Here is a 15,431-nt window from a genome sequence, read left to right as displayed (position 1 = left end):
AAAACTAAGTTGGCATTAGTAAGTCTTTACCTATCAATAATTAGTCTGAATGTAAATGAATTGAATTCTCCAATCAAAAGACAGTGACTGGCAGATTTAAAGAAAAAAAAAAAAGACCCAACTTCATGCTGCTTATAAGAGACTCACTTCAGACTTTAAGATTTAAGGATACACATAGGCTTAAAGTGAATGGATGGAAAAAGATATTCTGTGTCAAAGGAGAAGTCAGAAGAGAAATCAACATCTTGAAACAAGTGAAAATGAAAATACCATGCCAAAACTTACGGGATGCAGCAAAAGGAGTTCTAAGAGGGGAGCTGGTAACAATATATGCATTTAAAAAAACAAACAAAAACAACCTAATTTACTGCTCAAATGTCTGGAAAAGAAGAAAAAAAACTAAGCTCAAGTTAGCAGAAGGAAGGAAATATCAGAGATCAGCACAAAGATAAATAAAATACAGACCAGAAAAAAAAAAAAAAGAAAATGGCAAGGAAACTAATGACTAGATTTAAAAAATATCAAATTGATAAAATTTTACTTACGCTAATAAAGAAGACCCAAAATCAGAAATGGAAGTAGAGACATTACAACAAACAACACAAATACAAACTATCTATAAACAGTGTGACCAGTTTGATAACCTAGAAAAATAAATTTCTAGAAATATTAACCATCAGACTTCCTAGGTGGCGCAGTGATTAAGAACCCCCCTGCCAATGCAGGGGACATGGGTTCGAGCCTTGCTTCAGGAAGCTTTCACATGCCACGGAGCAATTAAGCCTGTGTGCCACAACTATTGAGCTTGTGCTCTAGAGCTTGAGAGCCACAACTATTGAGTCCATGAGCCTCAACTATCGAAGCCCACGCACCTAGAGCCCATGCTCCACAACAAGGGAAGCCACTGCAATGAGGAACCCATGCTTGGAGTCACTAGAGAAAGCCCGTGTGCAGCAATGAAGACCCAACATAGCCAATTAATTAATTAATTTAAAAAAATCTACCATGACTGAATCACAAAATCTGAACAGACTGATGACAAGTAAGGAGATGGAATCAGTTATCAAAAATCCTCCAACAAAGAAAGGCCCACTGTTCACGAGGGGAGAGCAGACAGGGTTTGATTTTCTGACCATAAGTGTAAAAATTCCAGTAAGTTTTCATGTGCCTGAGCAAGGGAAACTTCTTCAATGGTCAAACAGACATTTCTGGTTTTTTGTTTTTCCTATAAAGTCGCAGTATTTTTTTTTAATGTGGAGCTGAGACCTAGTTATTAGTGCTAAAAAATATGAAAGATGTTCAGATAAGCTCTGAGCAATTCCTGCAACAGGAACAGATGGGCTCCGTTGGAACAAAACTGTAAGTCAATCTTGTGAATCCTTCAACATGTGTAGAAAAGAGCAAAGAAACTTGGAAATAATTTCACTAATGTAGCAAATTAAGGGAAGAAACGAAGCTGTTGAGTATTAGGCTAAACTGGTTAAACTAAGTTGTGATCAATATAAAACGTCTTGGACATCCTTACCAAGTGGACTTTAAAATTAGTGTAAAATTATATAGTAAAATGTCAAATAATATATTCAATATTTAATAAGAATTAGAAAATCATAGAAACCTGATACTCTGAATCTGGCACATTTTAACAGAGAAGTACTTTGAAAATTAAAAAAAATGATTTGAGATCAAATTTGGGAAAAAGGAATGGAATAAAAATGCCACCCTACTGGGAAGGACACTTTCCAGTGGGAATTGGAACTTCTGGTGGGAATTGGAATTTCCGGTGGGAATTGGAATTGGAACAGCCATCACAGTCGTTTGATGTGACATGGGACACAAGAAACTCATGGCATCACAGAACAGGAAGTTGTCGCCTCTCAGAGCACAGGGGTCAGGAGACTTCCCAAGCCAATGGCTGCCAAGGGAAGTTCTGGGGAGAGGCAGATCCCTACCCAGGAGACCCTGAGGATGGGGACTCTCAGGGAAGGAGTGTGATCTACAGAATCCCAGGCCCAGGGAGAGGATGCAGCATCTAGGGCTGCACTTGGAGCACTACAGCAGACATGTCCTTAAGGAGCCTGGGAGTGTTTGAGGGCATGAGACCATCTTCCCAGTTAGGGCTTTGAACAGCACAAGGGATATGTGTAGGAGGTCGGGAAAGAGATTTTCCTAGGAAAATCACTCAGCAATATTGAGACAAATACAAATTAAAAATGAGATTAATTCTCCCTGTTGAAAATGAGGGAAGAGATCCCTCCTCATATTTTTCCTAAAGCTTTAGGAAACTGTAGAAAACATGTATTTTCTCCTTCCTTTGACATGTATGTAAATCCTCTTGAAAAACAGATAGTTTGTTGGAATTATAACTCAAGAATGTCTTCGAAGGACCTAGGAGGCTTCTCTTTGAAATGGAAACATCGAAGAAGATAGCACCCCATCTCCCAGGTTCTGTGGGATGTGTCAAACAAAATTCACAGAGCTACAAAGAAAAGCATTTTATGGGGTGTGAGAATTGCAATTTGGTAGAATAAACATTCGAGTAGGGATTGAAAATGTATTCCGAGGAGGAGAGAAAAGGCAGGGGTTGATAAAGGCAAAACCCCAAAAGGTTGCAAAAGTTGTTTTGAAACAAGGATGTCCAATCTCTCCACTACTATTCCACATAATTTTGGAAGTCCTTGTTACAGCAATCAGAGAAGAAAAAGAAACAAAAGGAATCCAAATTGGAAAAGAAGTAAAACTGTCACTGTTTGCAGATGACCTGATACTATACATAGAAGATCCTAAAGATGCCACCAGAAAACTACTTGAGCTCATCAATGAATTTGGTAAAGTTGCAGGATACAAAATTAACACACAGAAATCTCTTGCATTTCTACACACTAACAATGAAAGATCAGAAAGAGAAATGAAGGAAACAATCCCATTCACCGTTGCACCAAAAAGAATAAAATACCTAGGAATAAACCTAACCAAGGAGGTAAAAGACCTCAGAAAACTATAAGACACTAATGAAAGAAATCAAAGATGACACAAACAGATGGAGGGACATACCACGCATGTTCTTGGATTGGAAGAATCAACACTGTGAAAATGACTACACTACCCAAAGCAATCTACAGATTCAATGCAATCCCGATCAAATTACCAATGGCATTTTTCACAGAACTAGAACAAGAAATTTTACAATTTGTATGGAAACGCAAAAGACCCTGAATAGCCAAAGCAATCTTGAGAAGGAAAAACGGAGTTGGTCGAATCAGGCTTCCTAACTTCAGGCTATACTACAAGCCTACAGTGATCAAGAGAGTATGGTGCTGGCACAAAAACAGAAATATAGATCAATGGAACAGGAGAGAAAGCCCAGAGATAAACTACAGTCAACTAAACTAGGACAAAGGAGGCAAGGGTATACAGTGGAGAAAAGGCAGCCTCTTCAATAAGTGGTGCCGGGAAAATTGGACAGCTACGTGTAAAAGAATGAAATTAGGACACTCTTTAATACCATACATAAAAATAAACTCAAAATGGATTAATGACCTAAATGTAAGGCCAGACACTAGAAAATTCCTAGAGGAAAACATAGGAAGAACACTCTGTGATGTAAATAACAGCGAGATCTTTTTTGATCCACCCCCTAGAGTAATGGAAACAAAAACAAAAATAAATAAGTGGGACCTAATGAAACTTCAAAGCTTCTGCACAGCAAAGGATTGTATAATCAAGATGAAAAGACAACCCTTAGAATGGGAGAAAATATTTGCAAATGAATCAACACACAAAGGATTAATCTCCAAAATATATAAACAGTTCATCCAGCTCAATATCAAAAAAACAAACAACCCAATCAAAAAATTGGCAGAAGACCTAAATAGGCATTTCTCCAAAGAAGACATACGGATGGCCAGAGGCACATGAAAAGCTGCTCAACATCACTAATTATTAGAGAAATGTAAATCAAAATGACAATGAGGTATCACCTCACACGGGTCGGAATGCGCATCATCAGAGAATCTACAAACAGTAAGTGCTGGAGAGGGTGTGGAGCAAAGGGAACTCTCTTGCACTGTTGGTGGGAATGTAAATTGATGCAGCCGCTATGGAGAGCAGTATGGAGGTTCCTCTCAAAACTAAAAATGTCCGAGCAATCCCACTGCTGGGCATATACCCAGAGAACACCAGAATTCAAAAAGACACATGCACTCCAATGTTCATTGCAGCATGATTTTTAAGAACCAGGAAATGGATGCAACCTAAATGTCCATCAATGGATGAATGGATTAAAAAGATGTGGTACATATATATAATGGAATATTCCTCAGCTGTAAAAAGCAATGAAACTGGGACATTTGTAGAGACGTGGATGGACCTAGAGACTGTCATACAGAGTGAAGTGAGTCAGAAAGAGAAAAACAAATATCGTGTATTAACACATATATGTGGAATATAGAAAAATGGTGCAAATCAACCAGTTTGCAAGGCAGAAATAGAAACACAGATGTAGAGAACAAATATATGGATAGCAAGTGGGGAAAGTGGGGGGAGGAGGGTGGTTGAGGGGGGAATGAATTGGGAAATTGGGATTACCATATATACATTACTAATAAGAAAAAAATATCAAATTGTACACTAAATATATGCAGTTTATTGTATGTCAACTGTTATCTCTTTTTAAGCTTAATGGCTTTATTTATTTTTAAGAACTTTTATTGAGATACAGTTAACATACAATAAACTGCATATACTTAAAGTGTACTATCTACCAATTCATTCCCCCAAACCCTCCCCGCCACCCTTCTGATTAATGTTGCTAATAGAGAACAGAGAGGAATCTACCCATCAAACTTGGCTCAAATGAGGATATGATTATATATATTCTATATTATACTATAATTTATTTTGACCCCAGTAGAGGTGATTTTCTAAACAGCCATAGTACCTCTTTTTGTCCACTTGGAAGCATACGTTCATTGGGGTGAAAGTCCTCTACATCAATGGTGATGGTCATGAGGGCAGGGGCGTTCAGATTCACTTGGACACATGAAAAGAAGAAATTTCATACATAGGATGATGAAATCAGAGTGGTCATGTCTGAAAATTTTTGCAGAAAGAATCAAAAGTTTTTTAAAATCTTTGAGTGATCTGTGGTCTTTTGAAAATATGAAACTTCTACCTCATCACTTATTTTTAAAAGCACCCAAATTAGGCTTAGCCTAAAGAAGGGAGTCACCGGGGATTTTGACAAGCATCGTAAACAGTATACTTCTGTGGTTTTATACTTTTTTCACAGATCACTTTTAAAATATATATAATTTTGTAAAATTATAAATTTGTATAAATTACATCATACTGTGCATATTCTCCTGCAGCTCATCGTGGTTATTTAGCATGACTTTAAAATTTATTCAGCATGTTGATACACGTAGATTGAATTGGTTCATTTTATTTATTGAATAATATTCCCCTTGTGAATTTGATTTTCTATTTTAAAATTAATATACATTTAGATTCTTTTTTCTTCTTTTAGTAACAATAGTGCTGCATTGAACATATCTCTGTGCATTTATCTGAGAATTTCTCTAGCTCATCTGACTACAGTGAAACTGCTGCTTTTGGAGTCCCACATCTCTGTACTTAATATTGCCAATTTGCTCTTCCAAAAGGTTGTATCATTCAATTTCTATTTTCCCTGGCAGCAAATGAAGGTTCCTGTTTACCCATATCCCTTCTGTTTCTGGCGGTTTTTTTCTAGAGTTGTATAATTTTAATAGAAGTATTTTTTATTAAATGAAGAAAAAATTGTCTTGAAAGAATTATGATTAGTGCCTGGATGCTGAAGCTATTCTTATTTATACATGGTTGGTTGAGCATTCTCTCTGTTTGCAATCATCTTTTGTATAAAGTATCTCCTTACCTAAGTCCAGATATTTTAAGAAATTTTGGTAGTAGTAAATATTATATATTACAGGGTGCTTAAAAAATGTAATATCTCTCTCTGATACAGAGTTTAATGCACTAGGTCAAACTATTTCCTGTGTTTTTCAAATTTTTGAAGTCTTTATTTTCAACCCTTTAACAATCTTTAATGATTTGCATCTGTTTTTATAATACTGCAGGGAGACATATGTCAAAATCTTCCTGTGGTTAAGGAAATATCCTTTTTTTTTCTTGTGAATTAGTTTATTTTGCTCCCTTGTAAATTTAACAAGCAACAAAACTTCCCTTAAATAAGGTGGATTCATGAGTTTCATCTATGATTGCCTTCTCTCCAGCTGTTCTGTTTGAAGAAAAGTTTCACCATCCATTTATTTATTTGCATGAGAACATGGGAGTCCATGCTGAAATCTCTTTTGTGCCAACATGGCTAGTTGGCAATAATACATAATATGGCATAATTTATATAATCTACCTTCTAAAGATCTAAAAATCTATCCCTGACACTATATATATATTTTTTTAATTAAAAAAAAAGTGTGTCTAGTGCAGGGAAGAAATGCATGGACTAATTTGAATAATAGGATTGGATTGAGCATTCAGTTAATTCTGAGTGAATTACAGAGATTTAAAATTGAGCATGCATAGAATAAATGTAATCACGTTAAGAAATGTATCAAAATGGTTCCTTAGTTTCACAACTGGGAAGAATCCGTCCTTGTGTCAAAACCAGTCTTGGCAATAAACATGGTAAAGTTTTGATCCATTCTTCCTCGATAAAAAAATATTAGAGTTATACAATTTAGAAAAAAGAAAAAAAGAACGCGATGAATTTGGAAGGTCTTTAGGCAGCAAGAATCGTCATTGGTCATCAGAAATGCACACTGGGGGAGATCTTAAAATTATAATGAATGGGACGATGTATTTAACCCCAAACCAAACATTACTAAACATCAGGAAATAAATACCCAAGAGTAATCTTTAAAAAGATGTGTGTGGCTAAGTTCTCGTCCTAAATTCAATCCCTGGGAGATCGTCGCGATATTATTTTGGGAGTGAAATCTTTTGAATTTATGAGTAATGATGCTCAAGCCTCCCTAAGTATTAGTTAATTCAAGTGTAATGAACATCCAAAAGCCATAATCAATGCTTAAACCTTGTGAAAGATTATATAATATATACTGCAGTGAAACCTTACAGATTAAATATGTTAAAAGATTTTTTATTCAAAATGTTTTTTTTTAAGCTCTTCATGGGACTATAATTGCTTTACACTCTGGTACCAGCTTTTGATTCACACCAAATCAGCGTATTTATACATATATCCCCAAATCCCCTCCCTACAGCGACTCCCTCCCTCTCTTCCTGTCCTGGCCCTCTAAGGCATCAAAAAATTCTTACTGGAGAGAAATCTACGTTTAGGGATTTGAAAGAAACATATATTCATGGTGGATATTAACTCAGGGATATTGCCTTAGTGTTTATTGTAGGTATAAATAAGACCATTAGAGATTTGATGAATCTAGTTAGCCTCCTTTAGGGTTCATATAAAATAATATAGACATCCCTATCAAATGCAATATTATGGCAGTAGTAGTTTTAAGGTGAAAATAACTTCAATAGTTTTCTAAAGAGTACATACAGGGTTTGTTATTCACACCTGACAGAACACTGAGAAATAGAAAATAAACAAAAGAGCTAAATTGTAAAACAATATTTTTATCAAAAATATTCTTCCTAGTTACTGTTGGATAGATGTAAAGTGAATTAGAAATTGGTATATTTAGAAATTACTGACGAATTATGACGTCTCAAAAATTTTTCTCAAAGGTATTTGAGTTTATCATTCACCTCAAGTGTGGAATGGAATTTAACAAGTACTAAAAAAACAACACAGTCTGTTATCAATTTTTCCTTTTTAACATTCTGAAAGCAATGGTTGGTGACCAAGTCATCCCATGCCTCATTCCTCTAACGCCCACTGTCAGGTCTTGTGCTGTGAAAGTTCCTGGAGCTGAGCCCAGGACTGAGCACAGGGGAAGTGAGAGGTGGAAATAGATGTGATGCTCTGACAGACGTCCCCACCAAGCGGCCCACGTCCCACCCGCAGAGGTTTGCATTTCACATTCGTGTGTGCACTTCCGGCACAGACAACTGCACTCCTTGCTTAATTACATGAAGTTACATTTTAATCGCAGGAGACATTCCTGCACCCAACCATCGCCCCACAGCGACTCCGAGTCCAGGCGCGAGTTCCCGGACCGCCGGCCCTCAGGGAACAGCTAAGGGGTGTCCAGGCCCCGCCCCGGCTCTGCCCCGCCCTTCCGCGATCCCCGCCCAGTCCTGGCCGCTATCAACGCCCTTTTCCGTGGCGCTCCGCCTAGGCCCCGCCCCCAGCAGGCCCGGAAGGAGCGCGCGTGCGCGCGCAATGTCCGGCCGCCCGGAAGAGGCTCGCGGGTTTCTGAGGTCATGCGGGGGTTTGCGGTCACGCCGGCGTTTGAGGTCACGCCGGCGTCTGCGACCTTTTGTCTTTTAGAGTTTAAAGCTGAGTGTCTCTAGTCCGCGGCCCTACACTCCTGGGGACTTGGGGTTGCTACGGACGCGGAAGTTCCCGCGCCTCTCACCTTGGGTAAGTTCTGGCGTCCGGGTGAGCGTTCCCCAAGCCTGACCACGGCCTGCAGGGTCGGGGTCCCCGTTGGTTTTGGGTGAAAGTCTTTGTGAGGCCGTCCCCGCGCGTGGACTTGGGGCCTTCAGGCCGGTAGTGCCGCCCGCCGCGCGGTGTTGCGGTGAAAGCCTTCCGTGACCACCCCTCCCAGCCCGCGGTGTTTAGCGTCGGGGGAAGATGGGCTTTTGAGATGGAGGCGAACACTGTGCGCCTCTCCCCTCGTCCCCGTCCGTCTTGGCCCAGAGAGGCCTGGCTTCTCTCCCTGGCCCTGGGATTCTGCAGACCCCACCGCCTTCCTGAGAACCAGCCCCTCGTCCCTCCCCCTCCCCGCCTTTAAAAAGAGTTCTAGTGTCCCGGAAGGGCACACTTTTCAGAAGGATGGGATTTAGGACTGAAGAAGTCGGGGTGCCCCAAGAGCAAATCACCTTCGCCACGCGGGCCTCTGGGGCTTTGTGGAGGTGATGATCGCAAAGCGAGGCCAGGAAAGCGGCAGGGCAAGGGAGTGAGGCGGGTCAGGAGAAAGAGAAACAGGGAGAGTGAGGAGAGACAGAAAAGTGAGAGGGAGAAAAGACCCGTGAGGCTGTCCATAGAGAGAAGGCAAGATAGGGGATCTGGGATCTGGGAAGGACTTGAAAAGAGACAAAGTGAAAGGGAAGAACTCCGGAAAGTAGCAAGGGGAGAAAAGAGAAGAGAGAAACATAGAGGAAAGGGAGGAGCTCCAGAAAGATGAAGGGGAGCAAAATAGGGAGAGACCCTTGGTTAGTGGAAGTGGGGGCCACTATTGCGAAAATCAGTCCGTGGAGAAACCAAGCACCACACTCGGAGGGTTGGAGAACTCAGGTTTATTAAGCCGTTGGTCCCAGACGAGCTGACGCTCTAAAGTTCTGGGGCCGCGAGCTGAGGGTGAGCTTTACCTTGTAGGGGTCAGTGCACAAGGTTACAGTTGGCATTGGTTGATTGGTTACCTGGTTTTTATGGGCTATGGGCAGTTACAGAGCGCGGGAGTTGCTATGGGTTCCGCGCAGGGAGTTTCCAAACAGAAACTTGAAGGAGCAGAACATTCCATGCTTATCAGAACATCTTATGGTTACAGTTGATTGCTAGGTCATTTTGTTCCTCTCTGCGCAGCAACCATATCTTACAGAAGCAGAAGGAGCATGAAGTTATTTGTAGCTGAGTGCAAGTTTCTCATTTTCCTCTTCCCCAGGAAGGTCAAGGCACTTGAGGCAGACAGAGTGGTTAGGAGAAAAAGAGTTGGGGGAGCTGAGTGCAAGGACAGCACAGGGCCTTAGGATTGGCAGAGTGAGACACAGCACTGAGAGAGCCTAGGCGGCTAGGGATGGCAGTGAGTCGGGGCAGAGGGGGTGTGATAGGAAAGACAATGTAATGGAGAGCAGAGGGAGCACAGAAATGGGGGGAGAAAAAGGCAGACACATAGAGATTGGGACTAGGCTGGAGAGGAGAAAGTGAAGTTGAAGTAGGTTTTAAGACTTGTGCAAAACAGGTGTAAGGAAAGGGATAGAGAAAAGGGGAGGAGCAGGGGATGTGAGAGGAAACACAGAAAAGGAAAAACAGTGGAGAGAAACAAGGAAAGGGAGACATAAGCCGATTAATAGACAGAATTACACAGTAGGGTGAAAGAAGGGGAAAGCGATTCTGCATGAGTGGTGAGTTGGTTGAGATATGGCTGATTAAGTTGTGATGTATTGACTTGTTACATTATATATTGAATTTAAAATTTGGTTAATTGTTTTCCTTTTACAGATGAGAATGAGAATTGCAAACTTCCTATTTCTAAGGCTTCTGCATTTTATCATTATTTGTCTCAGAATGTAGCTTCCATTTGCAACCCTTACTCAAGGCAAGAGTTAGGGTCTCCATCTTTTCTTGGAATGGTGTGAGGGAGGGGAACTGGGACCTAAAATTAGTGACTCTGTCCCTATATGATGCTCTCCAAAGGAATAGTAAAACAATTGCTTTCTTTTCTTTTATGTAGATGTACATTTTTCTTTCTACCCCTCTTACATTTAATGCATTTTTTTAGGCATATTGAATTAAATCTTAGTATACTGAATTCTGGCTGTTCTGGAAATCATTCACTTCTGAAATGAGTTTTGTTGACTTGTTGTGATAACCAGCTCTTATCATTCTTTTCTAAATATGAGGTAGTCTCAATTTTTTAAAAAATTTGATCCAGAAGTCATTAGATAAAAAAAAGCCCCAAATTGTTTTCTCTTTTCAATATATTGTATCTGGTTCTGATTATAAGCCCTGAATTCTTTCTACCCTTTGTCATAGGTTAAAACGTTCTTTAGTACTTAGTAAATAATTTTAGACTATTTCAATATATACTTGGTAAGGCTGTCTATGATCTTAAGAGTTAGAACGTAGGTTATGAGTTAGTCTAATATTCAACAGCTTCTTTTCTTCCCTTTATGTGACTTATTGAATTAGTGAGCTGTGAGCTACAAAGTAGATGTTCCCCTCAAGTCCGTTTTGTCCATTCTGTGAACATATTGAGGGATGGACTGGATTGCCTTGAAACTTTATTCTAACAGAGGCCATCTATTCATGGCAAAGAGATTTGCAGTGAGTTTCTTTCCATAGCTAACCCTCTTTAAAAGTTTCAGCACCCAAATCTGTGTTCTTTATTTTATTTTTCTTCAATGTTTCACTGTGATTTTATGCAAAAGAGGGAGTAAATGCTTGAGATCAGTGTATTTAAAAGTACAAAAGAGGTGTCTTTTGCTCAGCTGTATTAAAGATGATCCTGGGATTTTTAAAAGGGGAATGAGGTGGTAAGGACAGACTGCCCAGTGCCTGCTCTAGGCCACCCTTTGAAAATTCCGTTACATGCAGTTCTCACTCAGCTCAGATCTTCTTTTGTTTTGTTTGTTTACTTACTTATTTATTTACTTATTGGAGTATAATTGCTTTACAATGTTGTGTTAGTTTCTGCTGTCAACGAAGTGAATCAGCTATATGTATACATATATTCCCTCCTTCTTGGACCTCCCTCCCACTCCCATCCCACCCATCTAGGTCATCACAGAGCACCAAGCTGAGCTCCCTGTGCTGTGCCACAGGTCAGCTCAGATGTTCTTAAGGTAACTTCCCTTCTGGGCCTCAGTGAACCTACCTACAACATAAAGGTGATAAACAAGATCAGGGTTTCTGAATGACAGTGATCCCTGAAATGATTGGCAATATTGTATGTTTATCTGTGTGGCCTTTTTCTGCAAGAGGGTGACCATTGTAATTATAAGCTTAGAGGAGTGCCAGGCCAACAACAAGGATGAAAACTATTAGGAAAGATGCAGAGCCCAGAGACATAGTCTGTGTCAGAGTTCTGTCTCCGCATCAGAAGTAAATCTGAAGTTAGATCATTTCAGTACGTTGCATTTAACCCTCTACTGGCTTCCCATTGTTTTCAGGATGAAGCTCAGTCTCCTGGATATGACACCAGAAAGCATAGGCAACAGAGGAAAACATAGTTGAATAGGCTTCATCAACATAAAAAACTTTGTGCATCAAAGAACACTATCAACAGAGTGAAAAGGCAACCCACAGAATAAGAAAAAAATTTTGCAAATCGTATCTCTGGTAAAGGATTATTATTTCGAGTATATAAAGACCTCCTACAACTGGAAAACAAACAACCCAACTACAAAAGAGGGAAAACACTTGGGTAGACATTTCTCCACAGAAGATATACACATGGCCGGTAAGCTTACGAAAAGATGCTCAACATCCCCAGTCGTTAGGGAACTAGAAATCAAAACCACAGTGAGATATTACTTCACACCCCCTGGGATGGCTGTTATCAAACAAACTGAAAATAACAAGTGTAGGAGAGAATGTGAAGAGATTGAAACCTTTTGCATTGCTTGCAGAGATAAAGTGGTGTAGAAGCTGTGGAAAACAGTATGGTAATTTGCTCAAAGAATTAAACATAGAATTACCATATGATCCAGCAGTTACACTCCTGGACGTATACCCACATGGCAGAACGATATCTCACCCTTTTTTATAGCCAAACAGATGCAACCCATTATGTACATGTTCTCAAGATAAACAGTGATTAGTCCTCAAGTAAGAGGACATGATGGCACTATTTGTCAAACATAGTTCATCACTTTTGCCTCCAGCTGTTGCTTGAACCCCATCTAATCAAGCTTTCCTATCTACTGTTCCACTTTCCTTTCAGAGGCTGTAATGTCCTCCCTGTTTCTAAACCCAGTGTTTAATTGACAGTCTTTGTCTTGTCCTGTTGGCAACCATTGATCACTCCCTCTTCCTTGAGATATATACCTATATTTTTCATGGCTTTCAGGACATCCCAGTATTTACAAATAAATTTTAACTATCGTTTAAAATCTGGCTATCTGTTTTAATTTTCTTTTCTCCTTGTTCCCATCTCAGTTTCTTCTGGTTTTGCCCTTCCCCTGGTCTCTGATTGGGGAAGGGCCCCCAGCTCAATCTGGGGACCTTATTTGGCCACACACATTGACTATCTTATGGCTTTAGACACCTTGACGTCTCTCAGTTCCATATCTCCAACTCAGACTCACCTCTCAACTGCAGACTCCTGTTGTCCAGCTGTATCCTTCACATCTCTGCTGGGGCGTGTAACAGGCATCTTCTCGCTGCATTGTCCAGACATGACCTCCTGGAATCCCCAGTTGTGTCCCCCCCCCCCCCCCCAGTCCTGCTCATCTCCGTTAAGAGCAGTGTCGTACTTTTGGACTTCCCTGGTGGCCCAGTGGTTAAGACTCTGCGTGTCCAGTGCAGAGGGGCACGGGTTCGAGCCCTGGTCAAGGAAATTCCGCGTGCAGCACGTTGCGGCCAAAAAAGCAATAGAGCCGCCTCATACTTCTCGGGGCCAGTGTGACCATCTCAGCATGTTTTTCAGGTGTACAGGCTATTACATTATTTGTGTTTTAACTTTAGATAAAAAAGAATTAGACGTTAACTGGAGATGGATGAGACAATACATAGTGTCCAGAATTCACTTGGGATGGGGAAGAAAAAACATCTTAAGACCATGGGCCTTGCTGATCTACTTCCCCCAGTACTTATGTGACCTCATCTACTTTTCTCCTCCCTTCTCACTGAGGTTGAGCCACACAGATGTGTTTGCTTTTCCCGGAGTCAGGGTCACCACTGCCTCAGGGATTCCTAGAACTCTTTGACCCCTCAAATGCACATGGTGATCTTCCTCCCCCAGATCTTTGTTCTGATCACACACCTGCCCCCATTCTCAGTGGGGCCTCGTCTGAGCCTCTCATTTAACTTTCCAGCCACACTCCTACCCCAGCCCCAGCCTGTAATGCCTGCTCTGTGTATTTCTCTCTGCTCCTTCCCCTCCCACTGTCCAGATACAGGGCAGCGCCCCAGGACAGAGCAGGGCCCCAGGGTGGGAGGTGTGCTGGGGTTGACCTCTCTGAAGGATGCTCAACCCTGACTTTACATTAGATGGCTGAGCCAGTTTTAGATACCTCTTTTGTGCCCAGTTCCCATAGATTTTTCTTCTAGGTCATGGCTGCCTGGGGCCCAGCCTCCATGATGTTTAAGTATTCTCAGGGGATCGAATCTGTATCTAACCCAGAACACTAGGGCTCTGGCTCATGTGTTTCTGAGGACTGAATCCTGCCCTTAAACTAGAGAGAGGTGGGGGGGGCTGTCCTCTGCGTGGCATTTGGTCAGGGCTGGCTCTCTGCCTTGAAGTGGAGGGTCAGTCCTTCCTAGATGCCCACTGTGCAGCTTGTGTGTGGGCTTAACCGGCGGGGAGTGAGTTCAGAAGAAAGGGGTCAAAAACCTTACAGCAGAGGACTGCCTGTTCCACGTGGTGAGGGCTTCCCTGTGTGTGTGGTTGTGGCACAGGAAGGGGGTGTGTTGATTCTAAGCATTAAGTGGCATATTTTGACACTCAGGATTGACATCTTAAGACTCCTGTTGCCTGAGAAGGAAGCCCTGAAGAGGAAGAAGAGGAGGCTCTTTCTCAGGTAAGATCATATTCTTAGTGTATTGTTCAGTCCTCTCAGTCCTGAAATGCCATTTGGACTAATAATCTCTGACTCTCAAGTATCCTGCCTGACAGGTTTGCTCAGACTCGCCCCAGGGCCTTCCTTCAATCTTCTCTCATCACCACCCAAATTCTATTCTGTATGTTTACATATTATATGTATTTATGGAGATCAACGTTAAGTCTTTTAATGTATTTTTCCAATTTTTGCAGTGTTTTTTAATAACCAGGCTACTATAGAATAATGTTTAATATAAATTAAAATAAATTTAATCTTAATTAAATTTGGTACAACTTATACATGTTCATTATACCAAAAATGCTGAAATGCACAAGTAAAAAATAATAGAAAATGAAGCTATATTTTGAAATGTCATTTTAGACACCACCACTTTTGTTTCACTTAGTTTCAGTATGTGTGTTTGTATGCACATGCTTGTGTGTGTGAGCAGGAAGGCATGGTGTGTATAAACGACACCATCATTTCATAAATAAGTCTTGTATTTATATTATCCTTGAAAGGATGTCTTACATGCTTTCCATGTCCTTGAGTTTTCTCCTGTCCTGCCATGTGAATGAGTTAAGAGCAGCATGCATGTGTGTGTACATGTGTATATAGTGACCTTTCAGCCAGTTGTGTGTTTTCAGCCTTGAGCTTGTTTCAGGTTTTCTCAGGAAAGAACTATGTCACGTACTTTTAGTGTCACATGGGATACTTAAATGTGTGATGCTGTAGGTTCTGTTCTAAAGCCGGACCACCTGGTTCAGGTGAGGGCTCCACCATTTACTAGCTGTTGAATAGCTGAGTTG

At 40.8% G+C, this 15,431-nt stretch overlaps 1 protein-coding gene across 2 annotated transcripts in view; it reads left to right on the top strand.

Moving 5' to 3' along the window:
- The window catches only part of LOC130838281 (zinc finger protein 665-like), a 74,341-nt gene that overhangs the window by 40,885 nt on the left and 18,025 nt on the right, over positions 1-15,431 (top strand). Inside the window, exons 1-3 of one of the 2 annotated variants that reach the window (XM_057711137.1) lie at positions 8,374-8,560; positions 12,031-12,320; positions 14,530-14,601. The exons of the other annotated variant lie outside the window; for it this stretch is intronic. The gene's annotated coding sequence lies outside the window, so the exon portion shown is untranslated. Of the gene's footprint in view, positions 1-8,373; positions 8,561-12,030; positions 12,321-14,529; positions 14,602-15,431 lie in introns of those variants that run through there. 2 annotated transcript variants of the gene reach the window in all.

The sequence above is a fragment of the Hippopotamus amphibius genome, chromosome 16 (genome assembly GCF_030028045.1).
Source record: "Hippopotamus amphibius kiboko isolate mHipAmp2 chromosome 16, mHipAmp2.hap2, whole genome shotgun sequence".
In the NCBI taxonomy this organism is placed as follows: domain Eukaryota; kingdom Metazoa; phylum Chordata; class Mammalia; order Artiodactyla; family Hippopotamidae; genus Hippopotamus; species Hippopotamus amphibius.
The sequence above is the reverse complement of the archived record's forward strand: the minus strand, read 5'-3'. Positions and strand labels throughout refer to the sequence as shown.